This window comes from Magnolia sinica, chromosome 8 (assembly GCF_029962835.1).
Source record: "Magnolia sinica isolate HGM2019 chromosome 8, MsV1, whole genome shotgun sequence".
Taxonomy (NCBI): Eukaryota; Viridiplantae; Streptophyta; class Magnoliopsida; order Magnoliales; family Magnoliaceae; genus Magnolia; species Magnolia sinica.
This window is the reverse complement of record NC_080580.1, coordinates 59,470,964-59,491,245: the sequence shown is the minus strand read 5'-3', so window position 1 is coordinate 59,491,245 and position 20,282 is coordinate 59,470,964. Positions and strand designations below refer to the sequence as shown.

The window sequence follows — 20,282 nt, the reverse complement described above, 5'->3', positions numbered from 1 at the left end:
AATGAGAGAAACATGATCACAAGATATTTTATTATGAGTTCGTTTACATCCTTTGATTTTCCTTGATTCTAAGATAGATTACAATGAATGGGTATAATTAATAATGTAGAAAGCAGTAGCAATTTTAGCAGCATTTTAATGCTTTTGATATCCATCACAAGGGAAAATGAGCTCCTCGAAGCTTTACGATCTTTATTTTCTTTTATTTCTCCTTCTTGCTTCTCTCTCTCTCACTGCCTTTTTAGGGAATGTGGAGTACATGAGGCTTATTTTAGGATAAAAACCATGCATCAAGACAAATCTCCTCACAAAGTGGCGCATAGACTTTTGGGTTTGGACATGCTTCTATTCAAAATGGCGTGAAAGCCTTCTCAAGAGGATGTTGCACAGACGGTGGAACGATTTCTTTTGTTGTGTGGGTCGGTGGAATGACTTGGCACAAGAGGATCTCTTTCCCACTCCCATTGTGGGGATGGCGCAAGGCTTGTCTTTCTTCTCTTCATGTCTCTTCACTTCTCTTGTGTTCCAACCCTCTTATCTTCCAACCAACCAACGCTCAAATGAGGCATGGGGAGGTGTATTTATAGGCATCCCAGGCCCCTCACTCACCACCACTTCTTTCTTTATACAACTTCCACCCTCCTTCCTTACATAGTGGTGTTCACCAACCCCTCTCTTAAATAACGGTGATCACCAACCTCTTCCTTAATACAAGGCAATGTCCATCCACTCCTTTTTTTTACCAAGATAACCCTCTTCACTCCTTTTTTACCAAAATACCCCTCTTCACTCATTATTACTAAAATACACCCAGTCACTCATTTTTACCAAAATACCGCCAGTCACTCAGTTTTACCAAAATACCCCCAATCACTCATTTTTACTAAAATAAGGAGTGCACAACCCTGGGAAGGATCTACACCATGGAATTCTTTGACCAATGTAATGGACATGCAATGGAATATTTTTTTTGTGCCTCAACATGGTGTTTAAGCACTAAACCACTATAACTCCTTGTGTATTGTGATGATTGTTTAAATTCTTTATATATTTTCCTTGTAATTAATTGTCTCTTGCTAAGTTTGATATTTTGATCTTAAAGACATCGTGAAATAAGGTTGTCCTGCCTAAATCTTTTAGGTGAAGGTTATCCTACGAACTACTTAAAATCAAGATTTGAATACTCTAAGTACTTGAGAATATTTGTTTTATTATTCCGCATTATTGTTCATCACCCCAAGTATAGGGTTGCGATGTAGTAATAATCTCGGTAAGACCGAGGTTGAATCCACAGGGACTGAACCTTATATGTAATTTAAAAGTAACCAGAAATAGAAGTAGAAGAAGATGTACTCTAAATCAAGGAATTTTAGGAGAAATAATGGTGAAATATTAGACTAAAATTTGTAAAATTCAAAGGTGGGAAAGTAGGGTTTCCAAGGATCCACTTATAGAGATCAGGGAGATCTATTCTTGATTCATAAACACAACTGGGTTTAGAGTCCTATCTTCATCCAGTTGGAAGATATATCGTTAAAAACCAAATCTGAACTTCCTTTTATCTAGTTTTCAAGAGATGAGAGGTATGAGAATTAGAATTGATTCCATCACAAAACCATGCCCATGAGACAAAGCAAACAACAGAATTTAACCAATCCACATCCAATCTGAGAGAGTTATGAACGTGAGGAAGGATTTCATCATCCAACCATGTCCACAAGACGATGGTGAACAACAGGGATTCCTAACGTCATAATCATAATAATGAAAGGAACATGTATAAAGCTATCGCAGATCCATTGTAATTTTAGACACAACAAACCATTAAAAACTGAAAACATTCTTGATAATCAAACTAGAATCAAAGTTTGTTCAGTTTAAACATGAATCAAAGCATAGAAAATGCCCCATCATGCTACAAGCTTCACCTCTTAGCCCTAACTAAGAGGTTTAGCCTGACATGATCATGCTAAAACCAGGAAAACATGAAAGGAAAAGAAGAAAAACAAAGAAGAAGGAAGGAGAAACTCATTGAAGGTCGGCTGCTTCTCTCTCTCTCTCTCTCTCTCTCTCTTTATTCTTGGCTTCCCACATCCTAGAGATTATTGATGCCTTCTCTCTTACTCTCTCCCTTTTATAAAGACTGGGAGTCGATGCTGGATGGTTGGAGTCGGTGGAGAAGAAGCGATGTGTGTCTTTTCCTTTTGTAGTTTGCGCAGCAAAAGCGCAAGAGGGAGCCGCATTAGTGGGTGTAGGAGAACCCCTATGAACAGAGACAACCTGATCTCCCTCCTTGGTGGTGGTTGGCCCCACCTTGGGCTATATCTAGACGGTCTAGATCAACCATCCGATCACGTCCATGATCACACAAGGACCATGAAAATCGGATGGCGATCGAACTGCATTTGATTTACGCAGGTGGCTGCGCTGACCTCTACAGGGCCCACCTGTGATAATTTTTTTAGTGGATCGGGGCTGCTCATTGGCCTTATAGGGTCGATTCAGGCCACGGGTAAAAGTTTAAACTTCATCAAAGTTTTGGGTGGGCCACCGCACTGATCAATGTGCGTCAGCTTCTCTATCTTTGCAATCTTGTTCTTATGCATGGTTACACAAGAATATGAAGGGTTTGGTCATAATCCTCTCCTAGACGTGATAGATGGTTCAAATTTCTCATCTAGATGTGATGGTGACAGCAACGTCCCAATGGACGTTCGTTTGCACAGATGAAAGAGAAGAGAGAGAGAGAGAGAGAGAGAGAGACTCTCTCTCGAATTTGGAAAGTCGGGTCAAACCGACTTTGAGGACAACTTTCAGGCCTCTTAGACTTCAATTGCTTGATTTTCTCAGATCTTTAGCGTTAAATTCTTCGATCTCGGTCCCCTTAGATCCGTCCATTGCCTTGATGATTTCTGAGCGTTAAATCCATGCTTTTAATACCATTTTTAAATCCAAACTCCTAAATTCACCTTGTAACATAAACACGATTAAAATAGGATGTTAAACATATCATGTTCAAAAAACGAAGTAATAACTAGGGTCTAGTATGAAATATTTGACCCTCAATAATTATATCAAAATATTTTGTATTGTCCTATTCACCCCCATCTAGGACATTTATAGCTTGTACTTTCAAAGGACCACTGTGATGTATGTATGCGGTGGAACCTGCCTGAGACCATTGAGAGCTGGCCGATAAGATGGATGGAGAGGATTTTTCAAGAGTGGACTGTTCACAACCACAAGTGTAAGGTCGCGATGTAGCAATAATCTCGATGAGATCGAGGTCGAATCCATTGGGACTAATCTTGTGTGTATTCCGCAAACCAGCAACATTAAGGGGCCTTCCTTTCAATAAGCCAATCCAAATGATCTTGAGTTTGGTTTGTTCATGTAACACCCCGAATTTTTGCTATTTTGAATCACCAAAAATCCTTAAAATTTTCTTTTTTATAACTATCCACATCATCACTTACTGACCCTTGACACTCAAGATGGGCTTATTCATGGCTAGTACTGATAAGAACTGAACAAATAGGATTGATCGACAATAGAAGACCAATGAATCCAACCGATCACTTAAACATCAAGTTCAGCCCCATGATCAATTCACATAGGGCCCAAATCTAACCAACCTGCTACCGACTAATTAAACTACCGTAACTTAATTAGAAATCTACCCAAACCCGAGCCAGCTATGGGTCGAACCTTAATTAATAGCCTAAATCAACCCAGTTACTCTTTTACCCTAAAACCGACGGTTTAGAGTGATCAAGACAGAATCACCATTTTTGCTAATTTTGAACAGGACATACTGTGAACTTAATTAATCTATACCTCAACCACTGCACCCAAGAAATCACCCTACCCAATTTATTTTAGAAGTGCCCCAATTACCTAAACAAGATCTAGACCACTCGTTAGTGGGCCGCTAATTCTGAAATTATAGAGTAATGTCCATCCCACTGGGCTTGTGGTCCGTCGCGGGAAATGGACTCAAACGATGTCTGGAAATAGATGATTTACGTCATCCTGTCGGCACTTATAAAATGCAACTCTCCCTAGTATTGGCCAAAATTTTGAATTTTAAAGCAAATGGCCCCACCACTTAGGACAATAAATTAGGACATTTCAGCCGTCGGATTTCACCCAAATTTACACCATAGGCTAGAAATATTTTTCTGCACTTGCTCGTAAAATCTGATCATTGATCGAGGATTGGTAACCGTTGATTGCAAATTGGCTCATTTCGACAAAACCCCGCATCTGTTTGTGATCAAACTTTGCCCAACCCTTCATCGAGCCATGGGGCACGTTTTTCATGAATCAGATGGGCCAGGGGTCCATCAAGGAAGCCTCAATGATAAAAAATGGGCCCATAGGGCCATTGGTGGAATTTCACCAAACTGTAGGGTCAACCGATATAATTATGTACATATAAATGTCCAGCCCTCTCTCCCTCATTTGCTGAAATTTTAATAGCTGAAATTCTGAGAGAGAGAGAGAGAGGAGTGAGTGTGAAGGAGTTACTTGTCTCGATTTTCAATGTATGGCTGAATTATGTGATTTATGTTGGTCCATGGAAGATTAAGTGTGGTGTATTATTCCATGACCATCCATGTGATTGGATAGGCTAGAATATGTCAAGTATAGTCTGTAAAATTAGGTGGAATTTAATATGTTGCGGTCCTTATGCTGTTTATACTAAAATGGTGTCTGTCCTGCAATGAATTGTATCCAATGATGACCCTGCTTGTTGTGTATTGACACATCTTCGTCTATGGATCGGCCGACTACCTGAAATTTCTTGGGCGGTCTTTCTTGGGCCTATCTGCAAGTGAATCTAGCCCAAATAGCTAAACTGTAAGTTGTTGGCCATAGTTGGACTACACGTCAATTAGCTACGGTTCAGCCCGTCAGGGCATATTGGCTCTTAAGTTGACCATCCTTGTACGTTAACCATGTTTGATCTTGCCTGTATGAACCCGAAGTACCCTAAGACCATTGCGCCCACTATTAACTATAATTTACGACCCACAAGACTCAAGAGCCAGGGATGGTGGTATGAGACACTATGCCTGTACTGTCGGCCTACGTTAAGGTGACTAGCCTTCCCGTAGTGTCCAGTGAGCACTTAGAATGGTGAGCTGGGGACAGTGGTATGGGACACTTTGCCCGTGCTGTTGGCCTGTGATGGGGTGACGACCTCCCTATAGTGACCGCTAGTAGGACATTTAAGTCCCAATTATTTTTGTCTGAGATTATGGTTTCTAAGATTGACGACACCATATCGGGCTAAGGATCGTGAGATTCATATGACCACGACCCTTGAGCCGCACGGTCGAGTTAGGGTAACAACTCCACTAAGGGTATTCCGGTTTCCCAAATCTGTTAGACGAATGAACCTAATTAACTAACCTGGATAACACAATCCATGACATTGCATTATTATTGTGGCAGTTAGGCAGTTGAGGTCGTAATTAAGGGATCGTTGGTCATTGCGAACGTTAGATGTCGTTGCTTGAGGGAGTGTTAGTGGTGAGGGGCATGCATCATATCATTGAACCATCCATTTGCATTAACAATAGTATTTAGGGTTCTATGTTGTATGTTGTTCATTAAATGTACTCTATGCATGATAATTTGTGTGGCCTATTGTTAATGGTACCACTGAGTTACCTACTCACTCCCACTCTGAGACGGTGTTCTAAAATACCAACCAGAATCCGGTATAGATGCAGGTACCTTGGAGCGAGATGCGCTAGATGATGTCGGTGCAGATGACGACGAGGAAGAGCAGACTCACTCCCAAACTTCGGCGGTTTCTTCTAGTTTATGGTTGGATGATCATGGGACATAGGCCATGGCCTTAGTCATTTTGGGATATTTATCTGGGTGGGTGTAGTTCTCGGTTGGATTTTCTTGGTACTGTATTCTAGATATCTTACCTATTTAGTGGTCCGTATTTACATTTTATGATATTTCATGCTTATGATTTGTTAAACCCATCATTGCTTATAAATAAACCTAAATGCATTGAAATCTCCAGCCCATTAGGGTATACATGGCACCTAGGAATTCGGGAGCTGAGTTCCTACTCGGCCCCTGAAAATCCGGGGCTTTACAAATGGTATCAAAGTATTGTTAGGGGTTAAGCTAGGCCTTGGGCAGTGGGTCTATCATAACGCCTTATCAACTTAGAAGGGAGCGATCGAACTTAGAGACATTAAAGGACCTTCGGACCAAGCCATCTGGCTAATCTGAACACTGTAGTCTTAGCCTAGGGTTCTCGTATAGAAGGGACTTAGGTCATAAGAAGTGATCTAAATCACTTGTAGTCGGGAATTCGAAGATTGCAGACAATACGACCCAAAATGTGTGCAGGGCCCTCCCACATGTGGGGACCCCTCTTTACTCCTCTAAATCACACAGAAGCCCTAGGAGTTTCACCTAGGGCCGTTTCTACTCCTTTCTACCCTTTTCACTCTTAAGTTATTACCCCATTCACTTCCCAAGCTTTCAAAACCCAATCCCTAAGTCTCAACTCCTCCTTTTAACCCATCTCCTTTAAAAATCTCACCTTTCACCACTTTATTCTTCTAATTTTTCTTGTACTTCTGATATTAAACACAACTCCTAAAGCTCAGGGGATGAAGATCTATAATTAAACAAAAAATTGCTATAAATAGTAAAAATATAAATAAAATGGGTTTTTGACCATTAACCTTATGGAATCTCACAAAATAACCATCCCATGATTAAATTTGATTATATATATGTATACATATGCATATATATATATATATATATATATATATTGTTTAAGTTATTTGGTGCAATGAAGTTAGGACCTTTGAGTTGAATTGGGTTTCATAATTCAATACTCTGTAAGCTCATATTAAAGGCGGACTACAGTAAAATATTTTGAGTTTTCTTATTCTCTTATGGACTCAAGGATCAAACAACATCAAGAAAACGATATTCTTCATCTTTCTACAGCCTTCCTTATGTTATTAGCACTCCAAACTTCCACAATACCTTAGAATATTTGATCACTCCTTCCCTCTTGAGATTAATGACACCGAAATGCAGTTTGATCATAACCCACTAGCCATAAGATCGAAATGGAAATATACATATAAAATTTTACGCCATTAGAAACGCTTTTTAGGATAATCTTTAACCCTACACTTATTGAGAGATTTATTAACCCTTAATTTGGAAATAAATTAAAATGAGAACTCTCTTAGACCAAGACCCAATGATAACCTTATAAATAAGAGATTTGAACTTTTCAATGATGGGCATTCCCTAAACATTTAGATTGATCTGACTACGGAATTACGGAACTATACACCTGCGAAGCATTCGTGGCTTGACCCAATTTTCAATCCTAGGCGACTACCGATGGACTCATTGGTTTGACCAAGCAGAAGACTAGGATCCACCAGGACTAAGAAGGGATATAATGAACCTTCTACACTTGCCAGGTGGACGATCGATGTATCAGGTTCAAGCCCACTACAACTGTCTCTCCGTGTTGGCCAAACATTGAAAACATGCATGTTTACTCTAGGTAGAGGGGAACCGTCATCATGAATCCAAATATTACAAAAAATGAATAAATGAATAAAATAAAAAATTTAGTAAACCATTAGGATGGAAATTTTTTAAGGGGGGTAGACTACAATAAGCCAGACTAGCATAGATAGAATGCACCCTACCATGCACATGAACGTGAAACCAACAAAACCTAGGCGTACGAAATTAAAATACCTTTACTTATTTACATTAGGCAATTTCGAGGATGAAATTATTTTTAAGAGGGGTAGATTGTAACACCATTACAAGAAAGAGGGTTTTTAGAGACGAAACTTTTTTTCATCGCTAAAAGTCACTTTTAGCTACGAAAGAAATTTTCGTCGCTAAAAGTTTACTTTTGGCGATGAAAATTTTCATTGGTAAAGGTTGTTTTCAATTTTTCAAACAAATTCGCAAAGTTACTTTTAGCTACAAAACTTTTCGTAGCTAAAAAACGTGGATGAGACTTTTAGCTACCATAACTTAATTAGAGATCTACCCAAACTTGAGCCAGCTATGGCTAAAAAGCTTAATTATTGGACCGAATCAACCCAGTTACTCTTTTAGCCTAAAATTGATGGTTTAGAGTGATCAGGACCGAATCACCATTTTTGCTAATTTCGAAGAGGTTATACTATGAACTTAGTTAATCTATACCTCAACCACTGCGCCCAAGAAATCTCCCTACCTAATTTATTTTAGAAGTGCCCCGATTACCGGAACAAGCTCTAAACCACTCATTAGTGGGCCGCTAGTTCTGAAATTATAGAGTAATATCCATCCCACTGGGCTTATGGTCCATCGTGGGAAATGGACTCAAACAATGCCTAAAAACAGATAATTTGTGCTGTCCTATCGGCACTTGTAAAATGCAACTCTCCCTAGTATTGGCTAAAAATATGAATTTTAAAGCAAATGGCCATGCCACTTAGGACATTTCAGTCATCGGATTTCAACCAAATTTACACCATAGGCTAGAAATATTTTCCTGCACTTGCCCATAAAATCTGACCATTAATCAAGGATCAATGACTGTTGATCGCAAATCAGACCATTTTGGCAAAACCCTGCATCCATTTACGATCAAACTTTGCCCAACCATTCATCGGGCCATGGGGCATGTGTTCCATGAATCAGAAGGGCCAGGGATCTATCAGGAAAGCCTCAATGATAAAAATGGGCCCACGAGGCCATTGGGGGAATTACACCAAACTGTAGGGTCAACTGATATAATTCTGGACATATAAAAGTCCAGTCCTTTCTCCCTCATTTCTTGAAATTTTAGCAGCTGAAATTCTGAGAGAGAGAGAGAGGGAGAGTGAGAGAGGAGTGAGGGTGAACGATTGCACCTTGGTGATTGGAGATCGTAACTCCCCGCACTAATCACCCTTGCAACTTTGGAAATTTCGATCCTACCGCCGTAGAACTGAGCTACGCCCAATTTAAGGTAAGAATTAGACGTCAGCCCATTTTTTCGTAATGATCAGGCACATGCATGCATCTTACCACCCTTTTCTTGTAACGCAGGGCCCCGACACGTCAAGTTTGCAGGCCCGGCGACGTTAGGACACTTGCAAAGGCTTCTGATCAACAATATGTGCGAACCATTACCTTTAGGTGGCCGATTATCGTGCCTAACATAGGTTTAACGAATGTGATTAGTGAACTGTTAGAGCATGTGGCTGAATTTTCATTTGGATTGCATAAATAAGATAATGAACTAGGAATTGCTAAAATTATGGAAAGGGATTAGACCCTAATACCCCAAACATGTGACTTGTTGATTTGCATGTCATGTAGGTTACAAATGTTTGAATTTCCCCAAATTGTTGCTAGTAGGTTATTGATTTCCTTATTAATTGTTAATTTTACTTATAATGAAGACATGAATTGCTATAAATTGTTGATTGGCGGTTGATTCCCTGATTTCGTGATTAACTATGCTTGGGTGAAGGCATGAGATGTTGCAAAATGACTGACTAGTTGAGTTACTTGCCTTGATTTTCAATGTATGGCTGAATTATGTGATTTATGTTGGTCCATGGAAGATTAAGTGCGGTGTATTGTTATATGACCATCCATGTGATTGTATAGGCTGGAATACGTTAAGTATAATATGTAAAATTTGGTGAAATTTAATATGTTGTTGTCCATGTGCTGTTTATACTAAAATGGTGTATGTCCTACAATGAATTGTATCCAATGATGACCCTGCTTGTTATGTATTGATGCATATTCCCCTATGGATCGGCCAACTACCTGGAATTTCTTGGGCGATCTTTATTGGGCCTGTCAGCAAGTGAATCTGGTTAGAATAGCTAAGTTGTAGGTTGTTGGCCATAGTTGGACTACACGAGACAGTGTTCTCAAGCCGATTGGCTATAGTTTAGCCCATCACGGCATATTAACTCTTAAGTCGACTATCCTTGTACGTTAACCACGTTTGATCACACTCGTATAAACCCCAAGTACCCTAAGACCATTGCTCCCACTATAATTGTAATTTATGGCCCGCAAGACTCATGAGCCGAGGACGGTGGTATGGAACACTATGCCCGTGTTGTTGGCCTACGCTAGTGACGAGGCTCCCCATAGTATCCAGTGAACACTTAGACTCGCGAGCCGGAGACGGTGGTATGGGACACTATGCCCGTGCTATCGGCCTGTGCTGGGGTGACGACCTCCCCATAGTGACCTCAAGTAGGACATTTAAGTCCCAATTATTTTCATCTGAAATTATGGTTTCTGGGATTGATGACCCCATATAGGGTTAAGGATTGCGAGAGTCATATGACCACGCCCCTTGAGCCGCGCGATCGGGTTAGGGCAACAACTCCACTAAGGGTATTCCGGTTTCCCCAATCTACTGGATGAATGAACCCAATTAACCAACCTGGCTAACATATTTCATGACATTACATTATTATTGTGGCGATTAGGCAGTCGAGGTCACAATTGAGAGAGAATTGGTCATTGCAAACGTTAAATGTCGTCGCTTGAGGGAGTGTTGGTGGTGAGGGGCATGCATCATATCATTGAACCATGCATTTGCATTAACAGCAGTGTTTAGGGTTCTATGTTGTATGTTGTTCATTAAATGTGCTCTATGCATGATAATTTATGTGGCCTATTGCTAATGGTACCACTAAGTTACCTACTCACTCCCACTCTGGGATGGTGTTCTAAAACACCAACCAGAATCCGATATAGATGCAGGTACCTTGGAGTGAGATGCACTGGACGATTTCAGTGCAGACGACGATGAAGAAGAGGAGACTTACTCCCAAACTTCGGTGGTTTCTTCTAGTTTATGGTTGGATGGTCGTGAGACATGAGCTAGGGCCCTAGTCATTTTAGGATATTTATTTAGGTGGGTCTAGTTCCCACTTGGATTTTCTTGGTACTGTATTCTGGTTATCTTAACTGTTTAATGGTCCGTATTTACATTTTATGATATTCTCATGCTTATGGTTTGCTAAACCCGTCATTGCTTATAAATAAACCCAAATGTATTGAAATTCGGAACCCATTAGGGCATATGTGGCACCTAGGAATTCGGGAGCCGAGTTCCTACTCGGCCCCTAAAAATCTGGTGTGTTGCAAATTGTGAATAAAGTAATTAAAATAAGTGAATTTAAAGGTGGGAACTAGGGTTTTCAAGGATCCACTTGTAGCAATCAGGGTAATACTATGCTTGATTCAAGGACACAAATAGAATCAAAGTCCTATCTTATCCAGTTGGAAGAAGAGACGGTAAGATCTCTGAACTTCTCATGAATTTAGTCATCAAAGAAGAGAATTGAGAAGATTGGAAGGGATTTCATCACCTAACCATGCCCATGGGACGATGTCAAACAACAGAATTTACCAATCCATCAATCTCAAAATAGGAAAGGACGATATCTAAAGCTATCGCAAATCTATTGTAATTTGTCATAACAAACCATTAAAAATTGAAAATATTCCTTATAATCTAACTATAATCAAAGAGAGTTCAATATGAACATGGATCAAAGTAGTAGAAACATCCTATCATGCTACAAGCTTCATCTCTTAGCCTTAGCTAAGAGGTTTAGCCAACCATAGACATGAATGAACCAAAGTCTCTTAAATAAAACGTGAAAACAACTAAGGAAGAAGAAGAAACTCTTGGCGGTTTCTCTACCCATTTTCTCCACTCCTCAAACCCTAAAAGATGCCTAAGAACATCCTAGGAACTCCTATTTATAGTTGGGGAGCTCCCTCTTATGAACCGACCTTGAAAATTAGCAAACCGACCTTAGAAATGCCTCAAATTTATGCAACCTGTGTGCTATCTGTGTAACCTTTGACTGGTCGAGGATGATGGAAATTTAGAGGATTTTGATCACTGGAGTTTGAGTTGAAATTCTTTCGACTAGTCGAGGAAGTGCTTAGACTGGTCGAAGGAGGGCTTAAACTAGTCGAAGCAGGCAGATTTTTAGGGTTCTTTTTCTTTACTTCAAGTCTTCGATTCTCTTTATTCCTCACTCGATTTTCTTGGATCTTTGGTATGTGATTTCTTCATTCTTGGTCTCATAAGATCCATCCTCGGCTTGGTTGATTCTTGAGCGTTAAATCCATGATTTTAGCATCCTATTCGATCCAAGCTCTTAAATTCACCTTGCAATACAATCATGATTAAAATAGAACATTAAGCATTATCATGTTTATAAAACCAAGTAATAGATGGGGGATAATATGCAATATTTGATCCTCAACACAATCCTCAACTAGCATTTTGCTAACCCCGAGCAAAGTATGTGTGAAATAAACCTCAATGCTCAATGTCCAAACCATTTTTTTTTTTTTAGAAATCAATCCTTTGTGCAATCAAGTAGGAATGAGTAAGGTCAAGACAAGAAGGTGAGATTTTGAAAATCAAGAGTCGAATCACCTAGCAATTAATCAAATAGGTTCTTTATTAGTTTTAAGATTATAAATTCATGTATCCAGTTTTTCCAATGAGTGTCAACTTTCTTCTGATAAGAATACTAGTGTTTCATAATGTTAGCTATGTTCATCATATTAAAATAAGTCAAAAACTCAAGTACTGATTCCGAACATACCCCCCTTTTTCTTCTTTTTCCAGTTTTAAATTTTATATTGACAACTACTCTTATTCATCCTTTTTCAGACAATTCATCTTTTTCAAAGACCTTTTTCATTCTCCTCAGAGAAGTTGTAATTTTCCATTCTTTTCATGGCCTTTTTGTCGATCTCCTATTTATTTAACTTGTGTTTTTAATTTTTTAAAAAAGTGGACAGAGTTCTTCATACTCAATTCTCAACATCTATCAATGATTCACATACTGACCATTAGAAACCCTAGCATATTCAAAGGAAGTAACTTGAAGTATTTTGTGGTTTAAATTAACATGATATATAAATTTCCTCTTAATCATTCAAGAACGTAAGGTGATAATTTACTCGGGTGAACAAACTTCAACAATTCAAGATTCACAGGTAAAGGCTACAGACCTCGTTAGTTTTTTGCTATGGATTTAAACCGTAGCTATATTTACTACGGATTTAATCCGTAGCTAAAAATGTGTCACACCATTAATACTAAACGGTGGTGTAAGGGGATCTACAAGGCCTAAAAATATATATTTGTTCTATCTAAGCCGTCCATCTATTTTTAAATATTATTATAAGACATGAAACAAAAAATCAACTAGATTGAAGGCTAAAGTGGACCACACGGTAGGAAACATGGATATTACATCACATGTGCTTCCTATGGTGTGGTCCACTTGGACTTTCAATATACTTTATTTTTTGGATTATGAACTAAAGTATTTTATTAAAATAAATGGGCGGAATGGATTAAGAAAATACATTATGGTGGGCCCCACGGAGCCCCTGAGAGGACCGTGCATGCCCTACGCCCAAACTTGGGCGCGCACTCAAAACAGAGCCGCGCCATCATCTCCCCTCCATTCCTTATTTCATTCTCTCTCTTCCTCCCTCTCTCTCTCCATTCCCACCGTCAGTGCCCTCGCCGTCTCCCTGTCCCTCTCTTGAGGTCCCTCGCCCTCGTCGTCTCCCTCTCCCTCTCTCAAGCTCCCGTGAATGTTAGATGGCCTAAAAACTCTGACAGCTTCTCAGTGCACTCTCTCAAATCAGCTATTCTTTCTTCTTCATCTTTTGCCCAGAACAGATGCGAGAGTCTCACTTACTCCATAGAAACGCTTCAGTCTCCTTCCTTTCCATCTATGTTCTTCAAAATCCAAATGGGTTTTCAGGAAATGAAGTTGTAGCAATGATTTCATGGCTTTCCTGACATTCAAAAATGCTTTCTTTAAGGTCAGTTTGGTATTTTTCCTTCTTTTTTTTTTGTTACCTACTAATTTCTTTTTGGAGTAATCACAATCGTCATGCTCATTATCATCATCTAAGCTTTAACCCTTAAAAAAATTGTATATTTGATTTTTTTTTTTTTTTTAATAGGGATTTTTGGAGAAGGCATAGAAGGGAAGGCTTTTGTTGCGGGAGCTTTGGGAAGTGGGTATTTTTTGTATAGGATTTATGCTTCTCATACATAGAGGATTTCTGATTTGGAGACTCAAATCGACAGCCAGCATGAAATCGATGAGCTCATTAAGGCCCAGTTAAGATCAAAATATTATATATCTTGTTGAAATTCCATTTTTCATTCATTTTTCAGCAATGCTACTATGGTGCATTTAGTTCATTTACTTTTGTGAAGTGTGCCACCCGACATCACTGTACACGTGGCACTTGGGATGGTGATTGACACTGTTGGTTTGGTGCATCATCATACGGATGCGCCATAGCCAGAAAATCAAGATGGGCATAATTTGTAGAATCCCCCATCAGGAGTAGGGAACATAAGATCAACGGTCTGGATCACCATACTAGGGGCCTAATTTGTAGAAATGGGTTGATTGAAGCATAGGCATAGAAATCAGGCCCAAGCCTTTCCAATACTGGGCCATGCCAAAATCCTGATGGGTCAACTGTCCCTACCCGTTTTACCGGTCGACCGTAACTCGTGTCCATGCCCATCAAGGTTTTAAGACTATGTTGAGTGTCTTTGTGTGCATTCTTTTATTTGGGGCTGACCTTAACTCATGCTCCTAACCAACATTGCTCAGTCAGTGAATGTGGATGGTCCATCTGGTGGGCCACGCTGTTGATGAGCTGTGGCAGAAAAAAAGAAAAAAGAAGAAGAAAAAAAAGACATGCCTAGCCATCAAGCACACGAACACTGAAAATTGAAAATGTAGGATTAATCATTTTCATATTTCCCTTGTTTCGTGGGCCACTCTTGATAGGCCCACTAAATGAACCATCTAGATTCAGGGACCCTACTCCAATGTAGAATTTGAAATGGTGACTAAATGGGAAGATCTTATTGTTGTTTCATTTAGAGCCATGCTAATCAACTATACACGTGGAAAAAGTGGGCCATGTACACACTGATTGGGCCACCCAAAAAAAGCAACTGCTGCTAATGATATTTTGGGCAATAAGGAATCCACCATTGATCCGTTGGCATATGAATTAGATATCATGTCATGAAGTGGGCCCATTTCACGTTTGTTGGCTGTTGCTGAATAGGGGGAACATTTGGATGCTGGCATGAAATTGCTAAGGCTGTTATGGCATGAAAGGGCCCTCCTGTCAATGGTCAGTCTACTGTTCAGCTCCAAACAAGGTATGACTATGTGGCATCATTTGTTTTATTAATTTATTCTCTCCCAAAGTAGATGAAATTGCTTTCATTTTTTAGACCTTCAGTCATGTTGTTTTAATGAAGTATTTTCACCTTATCTTGTGTGGCAGCTATTGATTGTTTTGCTTCCAATGAATGCTTTCTTTCTGGACAGTATTTTCAATTGGATCACCCTATAATACCATCAATTGGATCAAGTGAGTTTCTTTTGAGTGCCAAGGAGAACATGAAGAGGCCCAAAGGTTGTTAATTAGATTGGACGTCATTAACAATTCAAAATGGGCCCACATGTAGAATTGTAGGTCAAACTCAAGCTGAAAAGCTTTATAGTGGATCAGCCTACTTGCCTACTTTTAATGAATGGTGCAAAACACACATGCAAGATTAGCACCTTTGTTTATTGCTTTTTCTATCTGTCCTCAATGTTCTTTTTATTATTTTTTCTCTCACTTTCTAGCATGTTTCCAATGATGTGTATGGATTTTTTTTTATTTTTTTTATTTTTTATTTTTTTTATTTTTTATTTTTTATTTTTAATTGAAGGTCATTAATGAAGCTCTCATATGTGGGAACATAGTCAAGTTTGTGCACCGAAAGGCCCTCAAGGATGTTAGATTTAAAGGTACACCATCCACCTATGGTGGACCTTTTTTTGTATATATGTTTATAGAATCATGCATGTAAGAGCACATTTATTATAATGATCCCACAATCTGTATTAAGAAACTCAATTTCTGTGGTCCAGATTATTCAATTCCATGTGGATGGAAGGTCCTCCAAGTTTTCAGTGCTTTACATCTAGACGTATCTCTTCATGGAAGTGTCCTTGAGTTCCATCCTTGGAGATGGGAGGTAATTACTATTACTTTAATGATGATGATGGTTATTTTAGTTTGTGGGGTCCGCTATTTCACTCTCTTGATTGTTGATGGTTATCTTGGTTTGTGGGTCCCACAAGCATCTAGTATTGTGTACACAAATGTATAGGTCTATAACTAAAAATTAGAAAGGATGGGTAGATTTACTCCAAGGAACTTTGGTTGATTTATTTAATGAGAGATGCTCACATCCATCTCGTTGGACCAAAAGTTACCATTCACATCCAGCTTGTTGATCCTGCTCTATTTGGCCCATCAAAATCTGATGAATTCGCTAGGGCCTTAGCCAAGTTTTGAGCCGTTTTACTTGCATGTCTCCATTTTATTCTATTTTTTCAGCTTCTGATGAACTTTGGCATATCTGATGTTGGAGACGTACCAAATGCAAAAACATTAGACTCTTTATTTCATTCTGGTTACATTCAGTTGATTAAAAAAAAAGTTTGTTACTGTTTCTAAGACGATTCAGAATCTAAGAAATGAAGCCACAAAGTCAGATGATATATTTTTGCATGTCCAAGAAATTCAAGAATCCGTCAGAATTGCATTTTTAAATTATTACCGGGATTTTGAGAAAGTTCTGCACTTTTAGAGTTTCAGGAAGTGTTTATATGATTTTGCTAACTCTTGTTCTTTACAGTATCTTTTCTAATTTGTCTATGCTATCAACAAGGATTTCTTTGGTATTTACTTTAAGATGATGGTCTGTTAGGTGTTCAGATGCATGATACCCCTATGTCTAGTAAGGATTCTATGTTGCCATTCCTTTTTGTAGAAAAAAGTTTATAATTATAGGATTATGTTCTATGTTATGAGTACATGTTTCCTTCTTTTTTTTTTTTTTTTTTTTGTCCTTTAAATTACAGAGCACCTTCTTTCTCTGTTGTCTCTGTTCATTTGTTTAGTTAGTTTTCCTTGTGGAATCACAACTTTCTTTTTCTTTTTATTTTTCCTCTGTGGAACCACAGCTTTCTTCGGCCAGTGAAGAAAGAGAGAGACTAAGAAAGGATGTTATTGCATGGAAGAAGCAGAAGAGTGGGGAAGCAGAGGGTGGAAAGGCACATGATTCCCTTGTCAAGGTACACAACTCTCCTTGGCATTTATTTGACAACATTATGCAGTCTATATTGATAGCTAGAGTCATCCCTTTCTGAAAGGCAATGCATTGTAAGAGAACTGGAGTGTAATTTACATGAACAAAGGCAAGTCATTACTAGCCAACATGATGAACTAAAGTTGTTTAATGAAAAGCTGAATAATGAAGCGAGGAGAATTTAGTCTTTGGAGTGGGAGGGTGATCAACTTCGTTCTGAGATTTCTTTACTGGAGTCCAAGGTGTGGTTTACAAAGCTCAATTTTATCCACATATTAACAGTAGCTTGTTGGTCATGCTGAAATGTAAAAGGAAAGAAGAAAAAAAAATTGTAATGTTGCTGTATTGCTGTTTTGTTGCCTTTGGACAGATTGATCAGCACAAATATTGCTTGTGGAATGCTTAGTTAACCTTTGATTTATAGCATGGATGGCAGCTGGTGGCAGTATGTTGTATGTTGTGAAATGGTTGAAATATAAACTTCTTTCTCAATTAAGCAATGTTTGCCCGTTAGAATGGTTGAAGTACTCAACTTTTCTAGACGATTTTATTAAAGAAAAAGAACACTGGGAAAGTGAAGAAAGACCGCTCCATCTCATGTAAGATTGTTGTATATCTCATTTGATCCCTTAATGCATGAGACAAGTTTTTCTTTGACAACAAACCCAAAGTTCAGTGATAATAAATGGAGTCTCCATGGGCCCAGTTCTACAAAGAACTCCCACTTAATTTCATTACAAGAACGACCTTTGTCAATCACCTCCTCTTTATTTGTCCTCCCATTTGTACAGATACCAGCTGATGTAGATTGTATGGAGATGTTTGTTACCATTTGCTCTCCTCACAGCTCATATGTTCAATTTGTGTTCTAGTATTGCAAGCACACAACTAGTAAATATTTAAGTGTGTTTGTACTATTGATGTTCTTACCTCTGGAGTTATTCTTATAATATTTTAAAATGATACAATAAAACGAATTGAGACCCTTCATTTCTCCAGCATTGTTCCTTGCAGGCTGATTTCAAAAGAAAAGAATATTCAGTTCCAGGACAGGTAGATCCATATACTTAGTTTTCTATCCAACTAATACACATCAATTTGCTTCTGATGAACTACAGGGGAGGTACATTTGTCCTAGGTTGGCCATTTAAGTAATCCTTATTATGAGAGTTGTCATGAATCAGGGTACCTAGGTCCTAAATACTTGTATGCCCTTTAATGATATGAATTTGTGACACTCAAGTAATGAATTCCTGCATCACAGTGTAAAAGGTACAATTTCTTGGTATGACTGCATGGGACATCAATCTTAAAAGTTTATCTACAGTTGTATTTCTTATTGGAGATATGCAATATTATGTTAAATGGAACACTGCAAAGAGTATGATGCATAATGCATCAAATGCATCAGTCTCGCAGCTACACTCGCAAATAGATAGGCCACTCGTGCTTCCATTTGACTGTGTTATTTAGACATAATGCATCAAATGCATCAGTCTTGAAATTGTGAAATGCTTCCTTGCAGAGTTTTGTTTTATTCTTGATGGGCTCCTCTCTATTGGTCTGACTTGTATGAACTAAGCACATGAGAATGCTGAGCATGACCTGATGCATTTGGACGCTATAATTCCTCTTATCATGAGGGTTCTTGATTCTAATATCAATGCATGGTAGTACTAATTGTGAGCATCCATGCAAAGTATGATTGGGAATGAATTCATTTTCCTTAATAGTTATTAGATGAATGGAGGTCATTTCATTAAAGGAAAACCCACTATATTTGTTTATCTATCTTTAAAACCAATTACTTCTTGTGCCAATAGAACTAATTTTGCTTTTGAAATCTCTTCAGGGATTAGGAAGCTGTTTATGCAAACTAGTCTCTCAGAATTATTACAAACATAATAGATCTGTGCTCCATTTCCAGTTGGGCATGTCCTCTTGTATTTTCCTTTTGGCAAGTTGGTGTAGGATATGAGCTTCAAATTGGTACATATTCATCCTTTAGTTGAAAGTTCATATTCTTTTCCAATCTTAGTTGTTTAATGTTGCCACGGTTCAATATTGAAATGGTAAAAGTTTTTAACTGTTTATTTTATCTTTGTTTTTTCCTATTCTTTATAAATAATTTGATGTCTTAGCCTCCTGTCATTACCAGCTAGTCTTGTCACTATTTGTACATATGTCATCTCATGAGTCTTACTATTTGTAATTTTCTTACCCCTGTAGTGATTATCAGAAGCAGTGGGCCATCATTAAAAGATTACCCTTGTAGTGAGTCCTATTAAGGTATGGATAATGTATGGTTTTAGTTCATGGTAAATGGTACCTTTTATTGTGGATCACCCCTGGACCAAAGAACTGGTACCTATTGTTGTAAGTTTGTATTGATTTCGCTAATTGTAATAGAAAACAAACTCAAGCTCAAGCTGGGGGAGATTGTTACCACAATTCCAACTATCGGTAAGTACAATTTAGAAGGCAGATTTAAAATTTATTTATTATTTTATTTATTTGTAAATCTGTGCCCATATGCATTGTCTGAGAAATTAAAAAACTTACTCATTCTCAGATTGCATTGTGGAATATGCATCCATTATTCAAAGAAAGGGCGACATTCCAAGCACTCACACTCTCTCCCTGCTTGCTAAATTGGTGAGTCTTCTTTCCTTCATACTATATGATTCATTGATGAAGTGGCCTGGCCATTTGGACAGGCTAGGCCCATGTTTATATATTATCTCGAAATTGATGAAGTAGATCCGGATGTGTGTCGGAACTATCCGGATGTTGAGCAGGGATCCCTGGAAGGTGGGAACCGCTGTTTTGACCATGATGAAGTTGTCCATTTCCTATGGACAACAATATGGGTGGCCTGGCCATTCGGACAGGCCCATGTTTATATATTATCTCGAAATTGATTAAGCAGATCCGGATGTGCGTCGGAGCTATCCGGATGTTGAGCGGTGGTCCCTGGAAGGTGGGAACCACTATTATGACCATGATGAAG

The 20,282-nt window shown here is 38.6% G+C and overlaps 1 long non-coding RNA gene across 1 annotated transcript; it reads left to right on the top strand.

Annotated features, from left to right (window-relative positions):
• The first annotated feature begins 16,095 nt into the window (after positions 1-16,095).
• Positions 16,096-18,808, top strand: LOC131254003 (uncharacterized). Its single transcript, XR_009175423.1, has 3 exons — positions 16,096-16,153; positions 17,148-17,258; positions 18,287-18,808. It is a non-coding gene; the product is annotated as an uncharacterized LOC131254003 (long non-coding RNA).
• The last annotated feature ends 1,474 nt before the right edge of the window (positions 18,809-20,282 follow it).